The sequence below is a fragment of the Orbicella faveolata genome, unplaced genomic scaffold, assembly GCF_042242905.1.
Source record: "Orbicella faveolata isolate gen_17 unplaced genomic scaffold, um_ofav_v1 contig_4, whole genome shotgun sequence".
Classification (NCBI taxonomy): Eukaryota; Metazoa; Cnidaria; class Anthozoa; order Scleractinia; family Merulinidae; genus Orbicella; species Orbicella faveolata.
The window spans coordinates 12,159,703-12,183,850 of NW_028301569.1; the positions used below are offsets into that span (position 1 = coordinate 12,159,703).

A 24,148-nucleotide genomic window follows, 5' to 3' on the forward strand; every position below is an offset into this window, starting at 1 on the left:
ATGGGCAGCTGCAGCATCGGCTGCGGAGGACAGAACAGCCTGGGAGCAGAGAGCTTACGGCCCAATTCTCCACTTGGAGAACGGATAAATGATGATTTTGCTAAAAACCAAGGCCATCACCGGTTAGTTTAGAGTCCCCGAGACTGGAAAATATCCATCAAGTTCAAGGAAATCGAGCCAAAGTTGCTGAAAATCACGATGCGCGTAAGGCGGTCTTGGCTGTTCTTTCAGTCTTAAAGTGAAGTGGGGCTATATTTCGGCCTAGAAGCTCGAAAGTAAGAGTTCAAAACGTTTTGCTGTGTCCATTTCACTGCAAACCAAGGCCATCAGGAGTTAGTTTAGAGTCCCCGGGACTGGAAAATGTCCCCCAAATTCCGGAAAATCGAGCCGAAGTTGGTGAAAATCCCGATGCGCGCAAGGCGGTCTCGGCTACTCTATCAGTCTTAAAGTGAAGTGGGACTATATTTTGACCCAGAAGCTCGAAACCGAGCGTCAAAAAAGTTTTGCTGTGTCAATTTCACTGCAAACCAAGGCCATTAGGAGTTAGTTTAGAGTCCCCAGGACTGGAAAATATGCCCCAAGTTCCGAGAAATCGAGACGAAGTTGGTCAAAATCACGTCGCTTGGAAGGCGGTTTCCGCTACTCTATGAGTCTTAAAGTAAAGTGGGGCTACATCTCGGCCAAAAAGCTGGAAAGTGAGCAATCAAAAAGTTTTGCTGAGTCCAGTTAACTGCAAACCAAGGCCATTAGGAATTAGCTTAGAGTCCCCGGGACTGGAAAATCTCCCCCAAGTTCCGGGAGATTGAGCCGAAGTTGGTCAAAAGCACGATGCCGCGAGGCGTACTCGGCTACTCTATGAGTCTAAAAGTGAAGTGGGGCTATATTTCGGCCCACAAGCTCGAAAGTGAGCGTTCAAAACGTTTTCCTGTGTTCATTTCACTGTAAACCAAGGCAATCAGGAGTTAGTTTCGAGTCCCCGGGACTGGAAAATATCCCTCAAGTTCCGGGAAATCGAGCCGAAGTCGGTCAAAATCACGATGCGCGCAGGGCGGTGTCGGCTACTCTATGAGTCTTAAAGTGAAGTGGGGCTATATTTCGGCCCAGAAGCTCGAAACCGAGCGTCCAAAAAACTTTGCTGTGTCCATTTCACTGCAAGCCAAGGCCATCAGGAGTTACTTTAGAGTCCCCGGGATTCGAAAATATCCCCCCAGTTCGGGGAAATCGAGCCGAATTTTGTCAAAATCCCGATGCGCGCAAGGCGGTTTTGGCTACTTTATGAGTCTTAATGTAAAATGGGGCTAGATTTTGGCCATGAAGCTCGAAACCGAGCGTTAAAAAAGTTTTGCTGTGTCAATTTCACTGCAAACCAAGGCCATTAGGAGTTAGTTTACAGTCCCCAGGACTGGAAAATATGCCCCAAGTTCCGAGAAATCGAGTTGAAGTTGGTCAAAATCACGTCGCTTGGAACGCGGTTTCGGCTACTCTATGAGTCTTAAAGTAAAGTGGGGCTACATCTCGGCCCCAAAGCTTGAAAGTGAGCAATCAAAAAGTTTTGCTGTGTCCAGTTAACTGCAAACAAAGGTCATCAGGAGTTACTTTAGAGTCCCCGGGACTGGAAAATTTCCCCCATGTTCCGGGAAATCCAGCCGAAGTTGCTCAAAATCCCGATGCGCGCAAGGCGGTCCCGGCTACTCTTTCAGTCTTAAACTGAAGTGGGGCTATATTTCGGCCTAGAAGCTCGAAACCGAGCGTGCGATCGTTTTCCCTGTGTCCTTTTCACTGCAAACCAAGGGCATCAGGAGATAGTTTAGAGTCCCCGGGACTGGAAAATATCACCCAAGTCCTGGGAAATCGAGCCAAAGATGGCCTAAAACACGATGCGCGTAAGGCGGTCTCGGCTACTCTATCAGTTTTAATGTGAAGTGGGGCTATATTTCGGCCCAGAAGCTCGAAAGTGAGCGTTCAAAAAGTTTTGCTGTGTCCATTTTACTGCAAACCAAGGCCATCTGGAGTTAGTTTAGAGACTCCGGGACTAGAAAATATCCCCCAATTTCCGTGAAAACGAGCCGAAGTTGGTCAAAATCACCATGCACGCAGGGCGGTCTCGGCTACTCTTTCAGTCTTAAAGTGAAGTGGAGCTATATTTCGGCCCAGAAGCTTGAAACCGAGCGTGCGATCGTTTTACCTGTGTCTATTTCACTGAAAACCAAGGCCATCACGAGCAAGTTAAGACTCCTCAGGACTAGAAAATATCCCCCAAGTTCCGGGAAATTGAGCCAAACTTGGTCAGAATCACGATGCGCGTAAGGCCGTCTCGGCTACTCTGTGAGTCTTTAAGTGAACTGCGGCTATATTTTGGCCTAGAAGCGCGAAAGTCAGAGTTCAAAAAGTTTTGCCGTGTCCATTTCACTGCAAATCAAGGACATCTGGAGTTAGTTTAGAGTCCCCGGGACTGCAGAATATCCCCCAAGTTCCGGCAAATCGAGCCGAAGTTGGTAAAAATCACGATGCGCGCAAGGCGGTCTCTGCTGCTCTATCAGTCTTAAAGTGAAATGGGGCTATATATTTTGGCCAAGAAGCTCGAAGGTAAGCATTCAAAAAGTCTTGCTGTGTCCATTTCACAGTAAACCAGGGCCATGAGGAGTTAGTTTAGAGTCCCTCAGACTGGAAAATATCCTCCGCGTTCCGGCAAATCGAGTCAAAGTTTCTCAAAATCACGATGCGCGTAAGCGGTCTCGGAAACTCTTTCAGTCTTAAAATGAAGTGGGGCTATATTTCGGCCTAGAACCTCTAAACCGAGCGTGCACTCCTTTTACCTGTGTACATTTCACTGAAAACTAAGGCTATCAGGAGTTAGTTTAGAGTCCCCGGGACGGGAAAATAACCCCCAATTTCCGGCAAATTAAGCCAAAGCTGCTCAAAATCACGAAGCGCGTAAGGCAGTCTCGGCCCTTCTTACAGTCTTAAAATGAAGTAGTGCTATATTTCGGCCTCCAAGCTCGACACCGAGCGTGCGCTCCTTTTGCCTGTGCCCATTTCACTGAAAACTAGGGCAATCAGGAGTTAGCTTCGAGTCCCCGGGACTGGAAAATATTCTCCAAGTTCCGGCAAATCGAGCCAAAATTGCTCAAAATCACGATGCACGTAAGGCGGTCTAGGCTACTCTTTCAGTCTTAAAATGAAGTGGGGCTATATTTCGCCCTACAAGCTCGAGACCGAGCGTGCGCTCCTTTTGCCTGTGTCCATTTCACTGTAAAGTAAGGCCATCAGGAGTTTGTTTAGAGTCCCCGGGACTGGAAAATATCCCACAATTTCTGGCAAATTAAGCCAAAGCTGGTCAAAATCACGATGCGCTTAAGGCGGTCTCGGCTACTCTTTCAGTCTTAAAATGAAAAGGGGCTATATTTCGGCCTAGAAGCTCGAAACCGAGCGTGCGCTATTTTTGCTTCTGTCCATTTCACTGAAAACTAAGGCCATCAGGAGTTAGTTTAGAGTCCGCAGTACTGGAAAATATCCCCCAAGATCCGGCAAATCGAGTCAAAGCTTCTCAAAATCACGATGGGCGTAAGGCGGTCTCCGCCACTCTTTTAGTCTTAAAATAAAGTGGGGCTATATTTCGGCCTATTAGGTCGACACCGAGCATGCGCTCCTTTTTCCTGTGTGCTTTTCACTGAAAACTAAGGCCGCCAGGAGTTAGTTTAGAGTCCCCGGGACTGGAAAATATCTCCCAAGTTCCGGCAAATGGAGCCAAAGTTGCTTAAAATCACGATCCGCGTAAGGCGGTCTCGGCTACTCTTTCAGTCTTAAAAGGAAGTGGGGCTATATTTCGGCCTAGAAGCTCGACACCGAATGTGCGCTCCTTTTGGCTGTGTTTATTTCACTGAAAACTAAGGCCATCAGTAGTTACTTTAGAGTACCCAAGACTGGAAAATATACCCCAAGTTCCGGCAAAGCGAGCCAAGGTTGCTCAAAAGCACGATGGGCGTAAGGCAGTCCCTGCTACTCTTTCAGTCTTAAAATGAAGCGGGGCTATATTTCGGACTAGAAGCTCGACACCAAGCGTGCGCTCCTTTACCCTGTGTCCATTTCACTAAAAACTAAGGCCATCAGCAGTTAGTTTGGAGTCCCCGAAACTCGAAAATATCCCCCAAGTTGCTCAAAAGCACGATGCGCGTAAGGCAGTCTCGGCTACTCCTTCAGTCTTAAAATGAAGTGAAGTTATATTTCAATCTAAAAGCTTGACACCGAGCTTGCGCTTCTTTGGCTGTGTCCATTTCACTGAAAACTAAGGCCATCAGGAGTTAGTTTAGAGTCCCCGGGACTGGAAAATATCCCCCAAAATCCGGCAAATCGAGCCAAAGCTGCTAAAAATGACATGCGCTTTAGGTGGTGCCTGCTAGTCTTTCTGTCTTAAAATGAAGTGGGGCTATATTTCGGACTAGCAGGTCAACACCGAGCGTGCGCTCTTTTTACCTGTGTCCATTTCACTGAAAACTAAGGCCACTAGGAGTTACCTTAGAGTCCCCGGGACTGGAAAATATCCCCCCAGTTCCGGCAAATCGACCAAAGTTACTCAGATTTCAGATTCAGATTTTTTATTAATTGACACTATTTACAGACATATTTCACTATCGCACACTATTACAAAAAGTTCATTAATTAAAATAAGGAAAATATAATAACAATAAAACCAAAATAAAATGTACTCAGTGACCAAAGAAGCATATGCTATCGTACGCACGTTACGCGTAAAGCGGTCTCGGTCACTCTAGAACCTCGAGACCGAGCGTGCCCTCTTTTTGCCTGTGTCCATTTCACTAAAAACTAAGGCCATCAGGGGTTAGTTTAGACTCCTCAGGACTGGAAAATATCACCAAATTTCCGGCAAATCAAGCCAAAGTTGCTCAAAATCATGATGCGCGTAAGGCGGTCTCGGCCACACTTTCAGTCTTAAAATGAAGTGGGGCTATATTTCGGCCTAGAAGCTCGACACCGAGCGTGCGCTTCTTTTCCCTGTGTCCTTTTCAATGAGAACTAAGGCCATCAGGAGTTAGTTTAGACTCCCTGGGACTGGAAAACATCCCCCAAGTTCCGGTAAATCGAGCCAAAGTTGCTCAAAATCACGATACTCTTAAGGTTGCCTCGGCTACTCTTTCAGTCTCAAAATAATGTTGGGTTATATTTTGGCCTAGAAGCTCGATACCGAGCTTGCGCTCCTTTTACCTGTGTCCATTTCACTGAAAACTAAGGCCATCACGAGTTAGTTTAGTGTCCCCGGGACTGGAAAATACCCCCAAGTTCCGGCAAATCGAGCCAAAGTTGCTCAAAATCACGATGCAGGTAAGGCGGTCTCGGCTACTCTTTCAGTCTCAAAATGAAGTGTGGCAGTATTTCGGTCTAGAAGCTTGACACCAAGCGAGCGCTCCTTTTACCTCTGTCCATTTCACTTAAAACTAAGGCCATCAGGAATTAATTTAGTGTCTTCGAGACTGGAAAATATCCCCCAAGGTCAGGCAAATTGAGTCAAAGTTGCTCAAGATCACGATGCGCGTAAGGCGGTCTTGGCTACTCTTTCAGTCTTAAAATGAAGTGGGCCTATATTTCGGCCCAGAAGCTCGACACCCAGCTTGCGCTCCTTTTACCTGTATCCATTTCACTGAAAGCTAAGGCCATTAGGACTTAGTTTCCAGTCCCCGAGACTGGAAAATATCTTCCAAGCTCCGGCAAATCGAGCCAAAGTTGCCCAAAAACATTATGTGCGTAAGCCGGTCTCGGCTACTCTATCAGTCTTAAAATGAAGTGGGGCTATATTTCGGCCTAGAAGCTCGACACCCAGCGTGCGCTCCTTTTGCCTGTGTCCATTTCACTCAAAACTAAGGCCATCAGGAGTTAGTTTAGCGTCCCTGGGACTGGAAAATATCCCCCAAGTTCCGGCAAATCAAGCCAAAGTTGCTCAAAATCACCATCCGCGTAAGGCGGTTTTTGCTACTCTTTCAGTCTTCAAATGAAGTCAGGCTATATTTCGGCCTAAAAGCTTAACATTAAGCGTCCGCTCCTTTTGGCTGTGTTTATTTCACTGAAAACTAAGTCCATCAGGAGTTAGTTTAGAGTCCCCGCGACAGGAAAATCTTCCCCAAGTTCCGCCAAATCGAGCCAAAGTTGCTCGAAATCACGATCCGCTTAAGACGGTCTCGGCGACTCTTTTAGTCATAGTGATGTGGGGCTATATTTCGGTCTAGAAGCTCGAAACCCAGCGTGCGCTTCTTTTGCCTGTGTCCATTTCACTGAAAACTAAAGCCATCAGGAATTAATTTAGTGTCTTCGAGACTGAAAAATATCCCCCAAGTTCCGGGAAATCAAACCGAAGTTGGTCAAAATCACGATGCGCGCAAGTCGGTTTCGGCTACTCTTTTAGTCTTAAAGTGACGTGGGGCTTTATTTTGGCCTAGAAGCTGGAAACCGAGCGTGCGATAGTTTTACCTGTGTCCATTTCACTAAAAACCAAGGCCATCACCGGTTAGTTTGGAGTCCCCAGGACTGGAAAATATCCCGAAAGTTCCGGGCAATCGAGCCAAAGTTGGTTAAAATCACGATGCGCGTAAGGAGGTCTGGGCTACTCTATCAGTCTTAAAGTAACGTGGGACTATATTTCTACCCAGAAGCTCGAAAGTAAGTGTTTAAAATGTTTTGCTGTGTCCATTTCACTACAAACCAAAGGATTCAGGAGTTAGTTTAGAGTCCCCAGGACTGGAAAATATCCCCCAAGTTGCAGGAAATCGAGCCGAAGTTGGTCAAAATCACGATGCGCGTAAGGCGGTCTCGGCTACTCGATCAGTCTTAAAGTGAAGTGGAGCTATATTTCGGCCTAGAAGCTCCAAACCGGGCGTGCGATCGTTTTCCCTGTGTCCATTTCTATGGAAATCAAGGCCATGAAAACTTAGTTTAGAGTTCCAGGGACTAGAAAATATCCCCCAAGTTCCGGGAAATGGAGCCAAAGTTGTTCAAAATCCCCACGTGCGTGAGGCGGTCTCGGCTACTCTAACAGTCTTACAGTGAAATGGGGCTATATTTCGGCCCACAAGCTCGAAAAAGAGCGTTCAAAAAGTTTTGTTGTGTCCATTTCACTGCAAACCAAGGCCATCAGGAGTTAGTTTAGGGTCCCCGGGACTGGAAAATATCCCCTATATTCTAGGTAATTGAGCCAAAGTTGGTCAAAATCACGATGCGCGAAAGGCGGTCTCGGCCGCTCTATCAGTCTTAAATTAAGGTTAGCCTATATTTCCGCCCAGAAGCTCGAAAGTAAGCGTTCAAAAAGTTTTGCTGTGTCCATTTCACCGCAAAACAAGGTTATCAGGAGTTAGTTTAGAGACCCCTGGACTGGAAAATATTTCCCAAGTTTCGGGAAATCGAACAGAAGTTGGTCAAAATCGCGATGCGCGCAAGGCGGTCTCGGCTACTCTTTCAGTCTTAAAGTGAAGTGGAGCTATATTTCGGCCCAGACGCTTGAAACCGAGCGTGCGATCGTTTTACCTGTGTCTATTTCACTACAAACCAAGGCCATTAGGAGCTAGTTAAGACTACCCAGGACTAGAAAATACCCCCCAAGTTCCGGGAAATCGAGCTAAATTTGGTCAGAATCACGATGCGCCACAGGCGGTCTCCGCTGTTTTATCAGTCTTAAAGTAGAGTGGGGCTATATTTCGGTCCACAAGCTCGAGAGTGAGCCTTAAAAAAGTTTTCCTGTGTCCATTTCACTGTAAACCAAGGCCATCAAAAGTTAGTTTAGAGTCCCCGGGACTGGAAAATATCCCCGAAGTTCCTAGAAATCAAACCGAAGTTGGTCAAAATACCTGGGACTGGAAAAGATTCCTCAATATCCAAGAAATCGAGCTGAGGTTGGTCAAAATCACTTTGCTCGGAAAGCGATCGCGCCCACTCTTTCAGTCTTAAAGTGAAGTGGGGCGATATTTCGGCCTAGAACCTCGAAACTGTACCTGCGATCGCTTTACCTGCGTCCATTTCACTTCAAACCAAGGCCATCAGGAGTTAGTTTAGAGTCCGCGAGACTGGGAATTATCCCCCAAGTTCCGGAAAATCGAGCCAAAGTTGGTCAAAATCACGATGCGCGCAACGCGGTCTCGACTACTCTATCAGTCTTCAAGTGAAGTTGGGCTACATTTGGGCCCAGAAGCTCGAAAGTGAGCGTTCAAAAAGTTTTACTGTGTCTATTTCACTGCATACCAAGGCTATCAGCAGTCAGTTTAGAGTCCCAAGGACTGGAAAATATCCCCCAAATTCCTGGAAATTGACCCGAAGTTGGTCAAAATCACGATGCGCGCAAGGCGTTCTCGACTACCGTTTAAGTCTTAAAGTAAAGCGGGGCTATATTTCGGCCTAGAAGCTCGACGCCGAGCGTGCCATCGTTTTACCTGTGTCCATCTCACTGCAAACCAAGGCCATTAAGAATTAGCTTAGAGTCCCTGGGACTGGAAAATATCCCCCAAGTTCCGGAAAATCGAGCCGAAGTTGGTCAAAATCACGATGCGCTAAAGGCGGTTATGGCTACTCTATGAGTCTTAAAGTGAAGTGGGGCTATATTTTGGCCCAGGAGCTCGAAAGTAAGCGTTCAAAAAGTTTTCCTGTGTCCATTTCACCCCAAAACAAGGTCATCAGGAGTTAGTTTAGAGTCCCTGGGACTGGAAAATATCCCCCAAGTTCAAAGAAATCGATCCCAAGTTGGTCAAAATCACGATGCCCGCAAGGCGGTCTCGGCTACTCTATGAGTCTTAAAGTGAAATGAGGCTATATTTTGACCCAGAAGCTCGAAACCGAGCGTTCAAAAAGTTTTCCTGTGTCCATTTCACTCCTAACCAAGGCCATTAGGAGTTAGTTTATGATCCCCGGGACAGGAAAATTTCTCCCAAGTTCCAGAAAATCCAGCCGAAGTTGGTCAAAATTCCGAAACGCGCACGGCGCTCACGGCTACTCTAACAGTCTTAAAGTTAAATGGGGCTATATTTCGGCCCAGAAGCTCGAAAGTGAGCGTTCAAAAAGTTTTCCTGTGTTTATTTCAGTAGAAACCAAGGCCATCAGGGGTTAGTTTAGAGTCCCCGGGACAGGAAAAAAATCCCTTAAGTTGCAGGAAATCAAGTTGAAATTTGTGAAAATCACGATGCGCGCAAGGTGGTCTCGACTACTCTGTGAGTCTTAAAGTGAAGTGGGGCTATATGCGGACCCAGAAGCTCGAACGTGAGCGTTCAAAAAGTTTTGCTGTGTCCATTTCACTGTAAACCAAATCAATCAGGAGTTACTTTAGAGTCCCCGGGACTGCAAAATTTCCCGCAAGTTCCGGGAAATCGAGTCCAAGGTTATCAAAATCACGATGCGCGCAAGGCGGTCTCGGCTACTCTATAAGTCTTAAAGTGAAGTGGGGCTATATTTCGGCATAAAAGCTCGAAAGTGAGCATTCAAAAAGTTTTACTGTGTCCATTGCACTGCAAACCAAGGCCATCAGGAGCTAGTTTAGAGTTCCCAGGACTGGAAAATATCGCCCAAGTTCCGGGAAATCGAGCGGAAGTTGGTCAAAATTATGATGCGCGTAAGGCGGTCTCGGGTACTCTATGAGTCTTAAAGTTAAATAGGGCTATATTTCGGCCCAGAAGCTCGAAAGTGAGCGTTCAAAAGGTTTTGCTGTGTTCATTTCACTGCAAACCAAGGCCATCAAGAGTTAGTTTAGAGTCTTCGGGCCTGCGAAATATCTACCAAATACCGGGAAATAGAGCCCAAGTTGGTCAAAATTACGATGCGCGCAAGGGGGTCTCAGCTCTTCTATAAGTCTTAAACTAAAGTACGGCTATATTTCGGCCCATAAGCTTGAAAGTGAGCATTGAAAAAGTTTTACTGTGTCCATTTCACTGCAAACCAAGTCCATCATAAGTTAGTTTAGAATCCCCGGGACTGGAAAATATCCCCCAAGTTCCGGGAAATCGAGCCAAAGTTGGTCAAAATCACAATGCGCACAAGACGGTCTCGGCTAGTGTTTCAGTCTTAAAATGAGGTGGAGCTATATTTCGGCCCAGAAGCTCGACAGTCAGCGTTCAAAAAGTTTTGCTCTGTCCATTTCACTGCACGCCAAGGCCATCAGGAGTTAATATAGAGTCCCCGGGACTGGAAAATATCCCCCAAGTTCCGGGATATCGAGCCGAAGTTGTTCAAAATCTCGACGTGCGCAAGGCGGTCTCGGCTGCTCTTTTAAACTTAAAGTAAAGTGAGGCTATATTTCGAAGCCGAGCGTGCGCTCGTTTTACCCGTGTCAATTTCACATCAAACCAAGGCAATCAAGAGTTAGTTTAGAGTCCCCGAGACTGAAAAATTTCCCCCAAGTCTCAGGAAATCGAGCCGAAGTTGGTCAAAATTACGATGCACGTAAGGCGGTGTTGGCTACTCTTTAAGTTATAAAGTGAAATGGGGCAATATTTCGGCCTACAAGCTCGAAACCGAGTATGCGATCGTTTTACCTGTGTCTATTTGGCTAAAAACCAAGGCCATCACCGATTAATTTAGAGTCCCCGGGACTGGGAAATATCCCCCAAGTTCAAGGAAATCGAGCCAAAGTTGGTGAAAATCACGATGCGCGTAAGGCGTTCTCGGTTATTCTTTCAGTCTTAAAGTGAAGTGGGGCTGTATTTCGGCCCCGAAGCTCGAAATTAAGCGTTCAAAAAGTTTTGCTGTGTCCATTTTACTGCAAACCAAGGCAATCAGGAGTTAGTTTAGAGTCCCCGAGACTAGAAAATATCCCCCAAGTTCAGGTAAATCGAGCCCAAGTTGGTCAAAATTACGATTCGCGCAAGAAGGTCTTAGCTACTCTTTCAGTCTTAAAGTGAGCGTTCAAAAAGTTTGGCTATGTTTATTTCACTGCAAACCAAGGCCATCAGGAGTTAGTTTAAAGTCCCCGGGACTGGAAAATATCCCCCAAGTTCCGGCAAATCGACCAAAGTTGCTCAAAATCCCGTTGCGCGTAAGGCGGTCTCGGCCACTCTTTCAGTCTTAAAATGAAGTGGGAGTATATTTCGGCCTAGAGGCTCGACACCCAACGTGCGCTCCTTTTGCCTGTGTCCATTTCACTGAAAACTAACGTCATCAAGAGTTAATTTAAAGTCCTCGGGACTGGAAAATATCACCAACGTTCCGGCAAATCGAGCCAAAGTTGCTCAAAATTACGATGCCCGCAAGGAGGTCTTGGCTACTCTTTAAATCTTAAAGTAAAGTGTTTCTACATTTCAGCCTAGAAGCTGGAAACAGAGCGTGCGATCGTTTAACCTGTGTCCATTACACTAAAAACCAAGGCCATCACCGGTTACTTTAGTGTCCCCGGGACTTCTAAATATCCCCGAAGTTCCAGGAAATCGAGCCGAAGTTGGTCAAAATGACGATGCGCGTAAGGTGGCTTGGCCACCTTGCTTCATTCTTAAAATAAGGTGGAGCTATATTTCTGCCTAGAAGGTCGAAACTGAGCATGCAATCGTTTTACCTGTGTCTGTTTTACGAAAAACCAAGGCAATCACCTTGGAAAGTGGAGGGACCTTACCATTCTAGGAAGAATTCAGATTGTAAAGACGTTTGTGACACCATTGTTCATGTACCGAGCCAGTTTAATTTGTGTGCAAAAAGATCCCGTAATGGAAGTCAACAGATTACTCTTCCAGTTCATCTGGAAAGGAAAAGATAAAGTCAAACGTTTATCACTTGTAAGTGATATCGATAAAGGTGGACTAAAAGCGCCTCATGTAGAATCGATTATTAAAAGCCAAAGGATCATGTGTTGCAAGAAATTTGCCGATGGTCAACAAAGTAATTGGAAGATTATTCTTTCCCATTACCTAAAAAATGTGGGGTCGGAACTACTTCTGCGCTGTGCTTTTCACTTAAAGAAATTGCCTATTAATTTACCCATTTATTATGAAGAATGTCTGCGATGTTTTGCAGAATATTCATGCGCGAGTAGAATATCTGAGCAAGCACTTTGTCAAGAAATACACAATACAGTGATTTGGAACAACGAGTTTATTTGTATACAAGGTAGGTCCATTTTATACGAAGAGTTATTTACAAAAGGAATCATTACACTTGGGGATCTTACGACTAAGGAAAATGCAGTATTCACAGGGTTTCAAATTATTACAAGCTCTTCGCTTACATCCAAAGAAAAGTTTCAGGTAATGGCGATCATAGACGCATTACCTGCACAGTGGCGACAACATTTAAAAACCTGCAATAATTTTTCAAAAAACTCTACGTTTTCCCGTAACGCACAGTTACACCTAAATGGCCACAATGTAAACTTGGATAAGGTCATATCCAAGAGCATTTATAACGAAGTTCGCTCAAAGAACGAGAGTGTACCAACTATACACAGCTAAGGTATACAGAGACATACAGCGAGACACTGGAATGGGAAGAGATATATCGAATTCCCTTCAAAGTAGCTATTGATTCTACATCCCGTGAATTCCAATACAAGATATCACATAGATATTTAGCGACAAACAAGTTTCTCCACAAAATTGGCCTAGTAACTTCGTCTGTGCACTTTCTGCAAAAAAGAAAGTGAGTCTATCGAACATCTACTAATAAAATGTGAATAGTCCGACAATTTCTGGAGAGAACTAATTAACTGGCTAAATACGATAGAAATAAAAATCGAAGCACTATCAGATGTTGACAAAATGTTTGGACTTTGGAACAGACAAGTAGACTTTTATCTTCTCAACCATCTGTTGATCTTAGCAAAACAACACATTTACTCCTGTCGAAATAAAGGATTTCCTCCGTCATTAAAGATCTTTCTCGCAAAAGTTTCCTCAGTATATCAAATCGAAACGGTTATTTCCGATTCTAATGGCAAGCGAACAAAATGACGATGTGCGTAAGGTGACTTGGCCACCTGGCTTCAGTCTTAAAATAAAGCGGAGCTATATTTCTGCCTAGAAGGTCGAAACTGAGCATGCAATCGTTTTACCTGTGTCTGTTTTACGAAAAACCAGGGCAATCAGTGGTTAGTTTAAAGTCCCCGGGACTGGAAAATATCCTCCAAGTTCCCCGAAATCGAGCAGAAGTTGGTAAAAATCACGAAGCGCAAAAGGCGGTCTCGGCTACTCTTTCATTCTTAAAGTGAAGTGGGGCTATATTTAAACCGAGAAGCTCGAAACCGAGCGTGGAATCATTTTACCTGTGTCCATTTCAATAAAAACCAAGGTCATCACCGGTTAGTTTAGAGTCCCCGGGACTGGAAAATATCCCCCAAATTCGGGAATTCGAGCCAAAGTTGGTCAAAATCACAGCGAATGTAAGGCGGTCTCGACTACTCAATCAGTCTTAAAGTGAAGTGGGGCTATATTTCGGCCCAGAAGCTCGAACGTGAGCGTTTAAAAGGTTTTCCTGTGTCCATTTCACTTCAAACCAAGGCCATCAGGAGTCAATTTGGGGTCCCGGGACTGGAAAATATCTCCCAAGTTCCGGGAAGTCAATCCGGAGTTGGTCAAATTCACGATGCGCTCAAGGCGGTCTCGCCTCCTCTTTCAGTCTTAAAGTGAAGTGGGGCTATATTTCGGCCCAGAAGCTCGAAACCGAGCGTTAAAAAAGATTTCCTCTGTCCATTTCACTGCAAACCAAGGCCATCAGGAGTTAATTAGGGTCCCCGGGACTGGAAAATATCCCCCAAGTTCCGGGAAATCGAGCCGAAGTTGGTCAAAATAATGATGCGGGCAACGCGGTCTTGGCTGCTCTAAGAGTCTTAAAGTAAAGTGGGGCAATATTTCGGTCCAGACGCTCGCAAGCGAGCGTTCAAAAAGTTTTGCTGTATCGATTTTACTGCAAACCAAGGCCATCAGGAGTTAGTTTAGGGACCCGGGACTGGAAAATATCCCCCAAATTCTGGAAAATCCAGCCGAAGTTGGTCAAAATCCCGATGCGTGCAACGTGGTCTCGGCTTCTCTATCAGTCTTAAAGTGAAGTTGGGCTACATTTTGACCCAGAAGCTCGAAACCGAGCGTTAAAAAAGGTTTTGCTGTGTCAATTTCACTGCAAACCAAGGCCATTAGGAGTTAGTTTAGAGTCCCCAGGACTGGAAAATATGCCCCAAGTTCCCAGAAATCAAGCCGAAATTGGTCAAAATCACGTCGCTCTGAAGGCGGTTTCGGCTGCTCTATGAGTCTTTAAGTAAAGTGGGGCTACATCTCGGAACAAAAGCTTGAAAGTGAGCAATCAAAATGTTTTCCTGTGTCCAGTTAACTGCAAACCAAGGCCATTAGGAAGTAGTTTAGAGTCCCCGGGAGTGAAAATACCCGTATAATATAAATAACTAGAAAATAGCACCCAAGTCCTGGGAAATGGAGCCAAAGATGGGCTAAAACACGATGTACGTAAGGCGGTCTCGGCTCCTCTATCAGTTTTAAAGTGAAGTGGGGCTATATTTCGGCATAGAAGCTCGAAAGTGAGCGTTCAAAAAGTTTTGCTGTGTCCATTTCACCGCAAACCAAGGGCATCTGGAGTTAGTTTAGAGACCCCGCGACTGGAAAATATTTCCCAAGTTTCGGGAAATCGAGCCGAAGTTGGTCAAAATCACGACCCGCGCAAGGCGGTCTCGGCTACTCTTTCAGACTTAAAGTGAAGTGGAGCTATATTTCGGCCCAGAAGCTCGAAAGTGAGCGTTCAAAAAGTTTTGCTGTGTCCATTTTACCGCAAACCATGGCCATCTGGAGTTAGTTTAGAGACCCCGGGACTGGAAAATATCCCTCAAATTCCGGGAAATCGAGCCGAAGTTGGTCAAAATCACGAAGCGCGGAAGGCGGTCTCTGCTGCTCTATGAGTCTTAAAGTGAAATGGGCCTATACATTTTGGCCCAGAAGCTCCAAAGCAAGCGTTCAAAAAGTTTTGCTGTGTCCAGTTCACTATAAACCGGGACCATCAGGAGTTAGTTTAGAGTCTCTCAGACTGGAAAATATCCCCCACTTTCCGGCAAATCGAGGCAAAGTTTCTCAAAATCACACTGCGCGTAAGGCGGTCTCGGCGACTTTTTCAGTCTTAAAATGAAGTGGGGCTATATTTCGGCCTACAAGCTCGACACCGAGCGTGCGCTCGTTTTACCTGTGTCAATTTTACTGAAAACTAAGGTCATCAGAAGTTAGTTTAGAGTCTCCGGGACGGGAAAATATCCCCCAATTTCCGGCAAATTAAGCCAAAGTTGCTCAAAATCACGAAGCGCGTAAGGCGGTCTCGGCGACTCTTTCAGTCTTAAAATGAAGTGGGGCTATATTTCGGCCTACAAGCTCGACACCGAGCGTGCGCTCCTTTTACCTGTGTCCATTTCACTGAAAACTAAGGTCATCAGAAGTTAGTTTAGAGTCCCCGCGACGGGAAAATATCCCCCAATTTCCGGCAAATTAAGCCAAAGTTGCTCAAAATCACGATGCGCGTAAGGCGGTCTCGGCCCTTCTTTCAGTCTTAAAATGAAGTGGGGCTATATTTCGGCCTACAAGCTCGACACCGAGCGTGCGCTCCTTTTACCTGTGCCCCAAGTTCCGGCAAATGGAGCCAAAGTTCCTCAAAATCACGATGCTCGTGAGGCGGTCTTGGCTACTCTCTCAGTCTTAAAAGGAAGTAAGGCTATATTTCGGCCTTGAAGGTCGACACCGAGCATGCGCTCCTTTTCGCTGTGTTTATTTCACTGAAAACTAAGGCCATCAGTAGTTAGTTTAGAGTACCCAAGACTGGAAAATATATCCCAAGTTCCGGCAAAGCAAGCCAAAGTTCCTCAAAAGCACGATGCGCGTGACGCGGTCCATGCTACTCTTTCAGTCTTAAAATGAAGCGGGGCTATATTTCGGCCTAGAAGCTCGACACCGAGCGTGCGCTCCTTTACCCTGTGTCCATTTCACTGAGAACTAAGGCCATCAGCAGTTAGTTTGGAGTCCCCGAAACTCGAAAATATCCCCCAAGCTCCGGGAAATGAAGCCAAAGTTGCTCGAAAGCACGATGCGCGTAAGGCAGTCTCGGCTACTCTTTGAGTCTTAAAATGAAGTGGGGCTATATTTCAATCTAGAAGCTTGACACCGAGCGTGCGCTCCTTTTCCCTGTGTCCATTTCACTAAAAACTAGGGCCATCAGGAGTTAGTTTAGAGTGCCCGGGACTGGAAAATATCCCCCAAGCCCCGGCAAATCGAGCCAAAGTTGCTCAAAATCACGATGCGCATAAGGCGATCTCGGCTACTCTTTCAGTCTTCAAATGAAGTCGGGCCATATTTCGGCCTAGAAGCTTAAAATTAAGCGTGCGCTCCTTTTCCCTTTGTCCGTTTAACTGAAAACTAACGCCATCAGGAGTTAGTTTAGAGTCCCCGCGACTGGAAAATGGTCCCCAAGTTCGGGCAAATAGAGCCAAAGTTGCTCGAAATCACGATGCGCTTAAGGCGGTCTCGGCTACTCTTTTCGTCAAAATGATGTGGGGCTATATTTCGGCCTAGATTCTCGACACCCAGCGTGCGGTCCTTTTGCCTCTGTCCATTTTACTGAAAACTAAGGCCATCAGGACTTAGTTTAGAGACCTCGGGACTGGAAAATATCCCCCAAGTTCCGGCAAATCAAGCCAAAGTTGCCCAAAATCACGATGCCCGTAGGGCGGTCTCGCCTACTCTTTCAGTCTTAAAATAAAGTGGGGCTACATTTCGGCCTAGAAGCTCGACACCGAGCGTGCGCTCCTTTTGCCTGTGTCCATTTCACTGAAAACTAAGGCTATCAGGAGTTAGTTTAGAGTCCTCGGGAGTGGAAAATATCATCCAAGTTCCGACAAATCGAGCCAAAGTTTTGAAGTGGGGCTATATTTCGGCCCAAAAGCTCGAAAGTGAGAGTTTAAAAAGTTTTGCTATGTCCATTTCACTGCAACCCAAGTCCATCAGCAGTTAGTTTAGAGTGCCCGCGACTGGAAAATATCCCCCATGTTCCGGGAAATCGAGCCGAAGTTGGTCAAAATCACGATGCGCGTAAGGCGGTCTCGGCTACTTTTTCAGTCTTAAAGTGAAGTGGGGCTATATTTCAGCCCAGAAGCTCGAACCCGAACGTGCGATCGTTTTACCTGTGTCAATTGCACTGCAAACCAAGCCCATCAGGAGTTAGTTTAGAGTCTCTGGGACTGGAAAATATCCAGCAAGTTCCGGGAAATCAAACCGAAGTTGGTCAAAATCACGATGCGCGCAAGGCGGTCTCGACTACTCTATGAGTCTTAAAGTGAAATTTGGCTATATTTCGGCCTAGAAGCTTGAAACCGAGCGTGCGATCGTTTTACTTGTGTCCATCTCACTAAAAACCAAGGCCATCATCAATTAGTTTAGAGTCCGCGGGACTGGATAATATCACCCAAGTTCCGGGAAATCGAGCCAAAGTTGTTTAAAATCACGATGTGCGTAAGGCGGTCTCGGCTACTCTAACAGTCTTAAAGTTAAATGGGGCTATATTTCGCCCCAGAAGCGCGAAAGTGATTGTTCAAAAAGTTTTGCTGTGTCCATTTCACAGCAAACCAAGCCCATCAGGAGTTAGTTTAGAGTCCCCGGGACTGGAAAATATCCAGCAAGTTCCGGGAAATCAAACCGAAGTTGGTCAAAATCACGATGCGCGCAAGTCGCTTTCGGCTACTCTTTTAGTCTTAAAGTGAAGTGGGGCTTTATTTTGGCCTAGAAGCTGGAAACCGAGCGTGCGATAGTTTTACCTGTGTCCATTTCACTAAAAACCAAGGCCATCACCAATTAGTTTAGAGTCCCCAGGACTGGAAAATATACCGAAAGTTCCGGGAAATCGAGCCAAAGTTGGTTAAAATCACGATGCGCGTAAGGAGGTCTCGGCTACTCTAACAGTCTTAAAGTAAAGTGGGGCTATATTTCTACCCAGAAGCTCGAAAGTAAGTGTTCAAAATGTTTTGCTGTGTCCATTTCACTACAAACCAAGGGCATCAGGACTTAGTTTAGAGTCCCCAGGACTGGAAAATATCTCCCAAGTTGCAGGCAATCGAGCCGAAGTTGGTCAAAATCACTATGCGCGTAAGGCGGTCTCGGCTACTCGATCAGTCTTCAAGTGAAATGGGGCTATATTTAGGCCCAGAAGCTCGAAAGTGAGCGTTCAAAAAGTTTTGTTGTGTTCGTTTCACTGCAAACCAAGGCAATCAGGAATTAGTTTAGAGTCCCCGGGGCTGGAAAATATCCCCCAAGTCTCGAGATATCAAGGCGAAGTTGGTCAAAATCACGATGCGCGCAAGACGGTCTCGGCCACTTTTTTAGTCTTAAAGGGGCTATACTTCGGCCTAAAAGCTCAAAACCGAGCGTGCGATCGTTTTACCTGGGTCCATTTCACTAAAACCAAGCCCATCACCAATTAGTTTAGAGTCCCCGGGACTGGAAAAGAGCCCCCAAGTTCCGGAAAATTAAACCAAAGTTGGTCAAAATCACGATGCGCTTAAGGCGGTCTCGGCTACTCTATCAGTCTTAAGGTAAAGTGGAGCTATATTTCGGCCCAGAAGCTCGAAATCGAGCGTTCAAAAAGTTTTGCTGTGTCCATTTCACTGCAAACCAAGGCCATCAGAAGTTAGTTTACACTCCCTTGGACTGGAAAATATCCCCTAAATTCCAGGAAATTAAGCCAAAGTTCGTCAAAATCACGATGCACGCAAGGCGGTCTCGGCCGCTCTATCAGTCTTAAATTAAAGCGAGGCTATATTTCGGCCCAGAAGCTCGAAAGTGAGCGTTAAAAAAGTTTTGCTCTGTCCATTTCGCTGCAAACCAAGGCAATTAGGAGTTAGTTTAAATTCCCCGGGACTGGAAAATATCCCCTAAGTTTCGGGAAATCGGGCCGAGTTTGGTCAAAATCATGATGCGTGCAAGGCGGTCGCGGCTACTCTATGAGTGTTAAAGTGAAGTGGGGCTATATTTCGGCCCTGAAGCTCGAAACGGAGCGTTCAAAAAGTTTTGCTGTGTCCATTTCACTGAAAACCAAGACCATCAGGAGTTAGTTTAAAGTCCCCGGGACTGGAAAATATCCCCCGAGTTCCGAAAAATTGAGCCGAAGTTGGTCAAAATCACGATGCTTTCAAGGCGGTCTCGGCTACTTTATGAGTCTTAAAGTAAGGTGGAACTATATTTCGGCCCAGAAGCTCGAAAGTAAGCGTTCAAAAACTTTTGCTGTGTCTATTTCACTGCGAACCAAGGCCATCAGGATTTAGTTTAGAGTCTTCGAAACTGGAGAATATCCCCCAAGTTCAGGGAAATCGAGCCGAAGTTGGTCAAAAGCACGATGCACGCAAGGCGGTATCGGCTACTCTATCAGTCTTAAAGTGAAGTGGGGCTATATTTCGGCATAAAAGCTCGAAAGTGAGCGTTAAAAAAGTTTTGCTGTGTCCATTTCACTGCAAACCAAGGCCATCAGAAGTTACTTTAAAGTCCCCGAGACTACAAAATATCCCTCAAGTTCCGGGAAATCGAGTCAAAGTTGGTGAAAATGACGATGCGCGCAAGGCGGTCTCCGCTACTCTATGAATCTTAAGAGTAAATGTCAGTAAAAATCGAAGAAAATTCTAAAAATGTGGCCACGGTCGAAAAATCGATTTTGCTCATAGTTTGCCAGTTTGAAGGCCTAGGTAAGTAACTGAAGGAAATCAAGTTAGTTTTTTTAAATATCCAATATAAGGGCAGAAATTCACGAAAAACGGTCGTCGCATGCACCGAAAGCTTAGATTTCACTTCGCGATAATCCGAAATTTTACACTTTTCAGCTTCTTGCTACACAGTCGTTTACATCGCTGTGAAACGCTCTCAACTTTAAATGTATACATTGATTCTTCCTTAATCAAGAGATAGTGATTGTTTTTATTTCTTGTGTTTTCTGGCCGAACTGAGCCCCGATTAAGTAGACATACTTTTCTAATTAAAACAAAACTCAAAAGTTATGCAAATTCAGTGAGGAAAAACGCTGACCGGTAGTGTTTCAAACTGTCTGATATTCTAGTAAAAGATAGTTCAGCCAATGAATTGTAGGCCTACAGTTTCATTTTTGTGGGATCTACCAGCAATTTTGCATGAACGCCGATCAAAAATCGAGAAAATTGCAATTCAGCCCCTTTGAAATTTGCAATGTAACGCAATACGCTGAAGTACGTAAGACCATTTTTGTTGGCTTGAGACAGGACAATCAGAGCCTATTAATGTCTTTTACATTTGAAAAGCTTTAAAAGTAGTATTTAACTTAAAAAAAATCGCCGACAAGGGTTTAAAAAAAAGCGAAAAAGAAACACCAAACTTTTAAATCGCACTTTCCATCTTCTCGCCGCTCAGTGTTACGCTGGAGCGATTTTTCAAGGGAAACAAACATTTGAAACCATTTTTTCACCGTTCAAAATGAGTCAAATTTTAATAACAAGGTCTTTGTTGTTGATGTGCGAAATCACGCATTAATAAGAGAAGATTGGCCAGTTAACCCGCCAAACGAAGTAAAAAAGGTCCCAATAGTATATACATATTGGAACGATGTTAGGGATTACAAGCTTTATGCCGTCACCAGCCAGTAAGAGGCTATCTATTTCCACGAAAAGTTAATGTTGTATCGATAACCAAGCAAACAACGCACTTATCAAAGAAGAATCGAAGTAAGCTGAATGAGTTAAAGACGCCCCGCGCGAGTTCGTTCTTCAATACGGTGGAATTTGTGCCGGCACGCAGTTACGGTCATACCGCTCATACAGTGTAACAAGAATATCAAAAGCCACTAAAAGTCCTTCAGATTTTATCGCATTGAGACATACGTGAAGAATATTTTTGGCGAATGTGTGCGTTTCGAGAAACCGAGAAACTTCTTGGAATCCACAATCTCATTGATTAGGTCAGGAGCACATGACCGGCTCCTGATTAGGTACAGGTCCAGAAGTTGATTCATGTCACTCAAGGATCTGTGGAAACTACACACACGGCCAATGGAAGTTTATTCAAGTCCGTGAATTTACTAGAAGATTCAGAACAGTTCTTCCCTGTGGGCTCAGGCGCGCCAGTGATGACTGAAGCCTTTAAATTTGATGAACAGAGAACCAGAAACTCTCCTCAATGTGTCCATTTCACTGCAAACAATAACAACACATATTCCTCCTTGACTTGCACCTGCTGGCTTGTACTTTAAAATCAGTCTGACCAGATAAAAAGTAACACGCCAGTCCTTGTGCTAAAAGTTTTCATTATTAAAGGAAGTCGAGGTAAGCTAATACTTTAGGAATAATAAATAAATAATTTCCGTAGTTTTAACGGTCACACCCTCAATGACTATCCAGAAGCAAGATAGTCCTGTTTTGACCCTCTCCTTGTCACGCAACGTCGAGAGGGAGGGTCCCTCTCTAAACTAACTACTGATGCCCTTAGTTCACACATATAAAGTGGGGGTTCTGGCGCAGCGCTCACGCACACAGTGAAAGCGTAACGCAACTCCTCATCTGAAGATTCGGAGTTGCGTTACGCTTTCACTGTGTGCGCTCGCTTGCGGCCAGAACCCCCACTTTATATGTGTGTGTGAGCGCTGCGCCAGAGCCGTGTGAGCTGTGTGTGCGCCAGATCCGCGAGCGCCGCGCCAGAGCGGTGTGAGCTGTGTGCGACCAGAACCCCCACTTTATATGTGTGTGTGCGAGAACGCGTGAGCGCTGCGCCAGAGCCGTGTGCGCCAGATCTGCGAGCGCTGCGCCAGAGCCGTGTGCGCCAGATCCGCGAGCGCCGCGCCAGAGCCGTGTGAGCTGTGTGCGCCAGAGCCGTGGCTGCGTTTTAGTAAAATTTGATGAAAAAGCGGGTCCATCGTCCATAATCAATATGCGCGGATGTGCCCTTCACTTGTAAATACAAAGTGCGCCAGAAAATTTTCCTATTGGAGAAGCGCACGCTCAGTGCATACTGCGCCGACATGGCTGCCGCAAGATACTCGTCCGATGTTCTGAAAATGTTCTACGGCCAAATACCGAGGGAGGAAAGAACAAACCTTCCTGAGCCGTTGACACCCGAGGTTCACGCTTTATACGACGGGTTTAAAATATCCCAAAACAATTTCCAAGAATGGCTCCGTGTGTGGAGAATGGGCATATCCGAAAGGAACCCAAACAATAAAGATCTTTTGAGGTTCGCAAGAGAGAACAAAGAAAACATCACCGATTTGGTCGAACAAGAAACCCTAAGGTTAAAAAGCGTTAAAGTAAGTTTCGGGTTACAAGTGAAGTTCTCAATAGAAAGAAATGACCTAACGCAATTTATGGAGCATTATTTCAAAGACGATGAACCGCACGTTTTCAAAAAGAACGATGGAGACCTGATAAAACAAAAATTTGACGAATTCATTGAAAACGCAAAAGGAGAAATAGAACACTGGTCCGAGATGGGATCAGGCTGGGCGGTTGAAGGGATACAGGTCGCGTACGTAAATGTTGCGCGCTACCAGCCACTTCGCGGAGGGACCTATTTGCCACTTCCCGCCAAACTGGCGAAAAAGAAGGCAATAATCAACGTAAAAAACAAAGACAACGAATGTTTGAAGTGGGCACTCAGAGCCGCTTTATTCCCTCCGAAAAACGGGAAAGACCCGCAAAAACCAAGCAAATATCCGGTAAATGACGGCATCAACTACACAGGAATCGATTTCCCGACGCCGGTAAAACAGATAGAAAAGCTCGAGGCACAAAACCCGAAACTCGCAATAAACGTATTTGGCTGGGAAAACGATTATGTGATTGTGCACCGGATTAGCCGAAAACAAGCGAACGTGCCGCGGATAAACTTGATGTTAATCGAGAAAGGGGAACTTCAGCATTACTGTTTCGTAAAAAGAGAAAGCGCTTTGCTTTTCGATCAGACAAAGCACAGAGACGCAAAGCACTTTTGCATGCTGTGCTTGACCGGTTTCTCAAGAGCAGACTTTCTCGTGGAACACAAAAAATATTGCAACGGCGTGAACGGCAGGCCGACAAGGATTGTGATGCCGAAAGAGGGGGAAAACACCCTTTCCTTCGAAAACTTCAAAAAACAGATGAAGATGCCCTTCACTATTTACGCGGATTTTGAGGCTCTTGTCAGAAAGATTAATGGCTGTGAGCGTGAGAGAACGCAAACAAGCTACACAGAGAAGACCGAAAGACACGAGGCATGCGGCTATTCTTACCTTGTTGTGAGAAGCGATGGTGAAGTGGTAGGTTCCAACACTTACAGGGGTGAAAATGCGGTTGGGGAGTTTTTAGGTGCCATTATGCAGGAGGAAGAGAAAATAAGAGAGAGTTTGGCCACACCAAAGCCGATTGAAATGACGTGGAAGGACTGGGAAGACTTCAAGAAAGCGGTCGATTGCCACGTGTGCAACAAAGCTCTGATAAAAGACGAATTCATGGATTCTTTGCCTGTTTGGAACTTTGAAGAAGAACCGGATGAAGACGGTGTAAGAGAAAAATGGGTTTACTGGGGGCAAGGCCACAAAAAATGTTTCTACATGGCACAGAAAGAGAAGGAGAAGTGGGGGTTTCAAAGGCTGAAAAGGCTGGAAGATGTAAAAGACAAGTTGGAAGCCGGATCACAGGAAAACTGCAAGTACTGTGGAAACCCTTTACTTCAGAAAAACTTCAGAGACGCAGTAAAGGACCATTGCCACATAACTGGCAGGTTTCGCGGAGCCGCGCACAGCGAATGTAACAAGAAACTGAGAATTAACCCCAAGACTGACCCAATACCAGTCGTATTCCACAACCTGAGGGGCTACGACGCGCACCACTTGATGCAAGCGATGTCGAAGCTGGAGAAAGAGGTGAAATGTGTCGCCAACAACATGGAGAAATATATCACATTCTCGGTCGGTAATCTTCGTTTCATCGACAGCTTGAACTTTTTGCAAGGGAGCCTTGATTCACTTGTAAGAGCAACACCGAAGGAGGCTTTGAAAATAACATCAACGATTTCGAAAGGCAGCGACCTGCTTTACAAAAAAGGGATCCATCCTTACGAGTACATGAACTCAAGGGAAAGGTTCAGCGAGACAAGGCTTCCGGAGAAAGAGAAGTTTTACAGCAAGCTGAACGACGAGCACATAACAGACGAAGAGTACGCGCACG

General features: G+C 45.5%; 1 pseudogene; it reads left to right on the forward strand.

Moving 5' to 3' along the window:
• LOC149101441 (uncharacterized) lies at positions 1-24,148 on the forward strand (annotated as a pseudogene).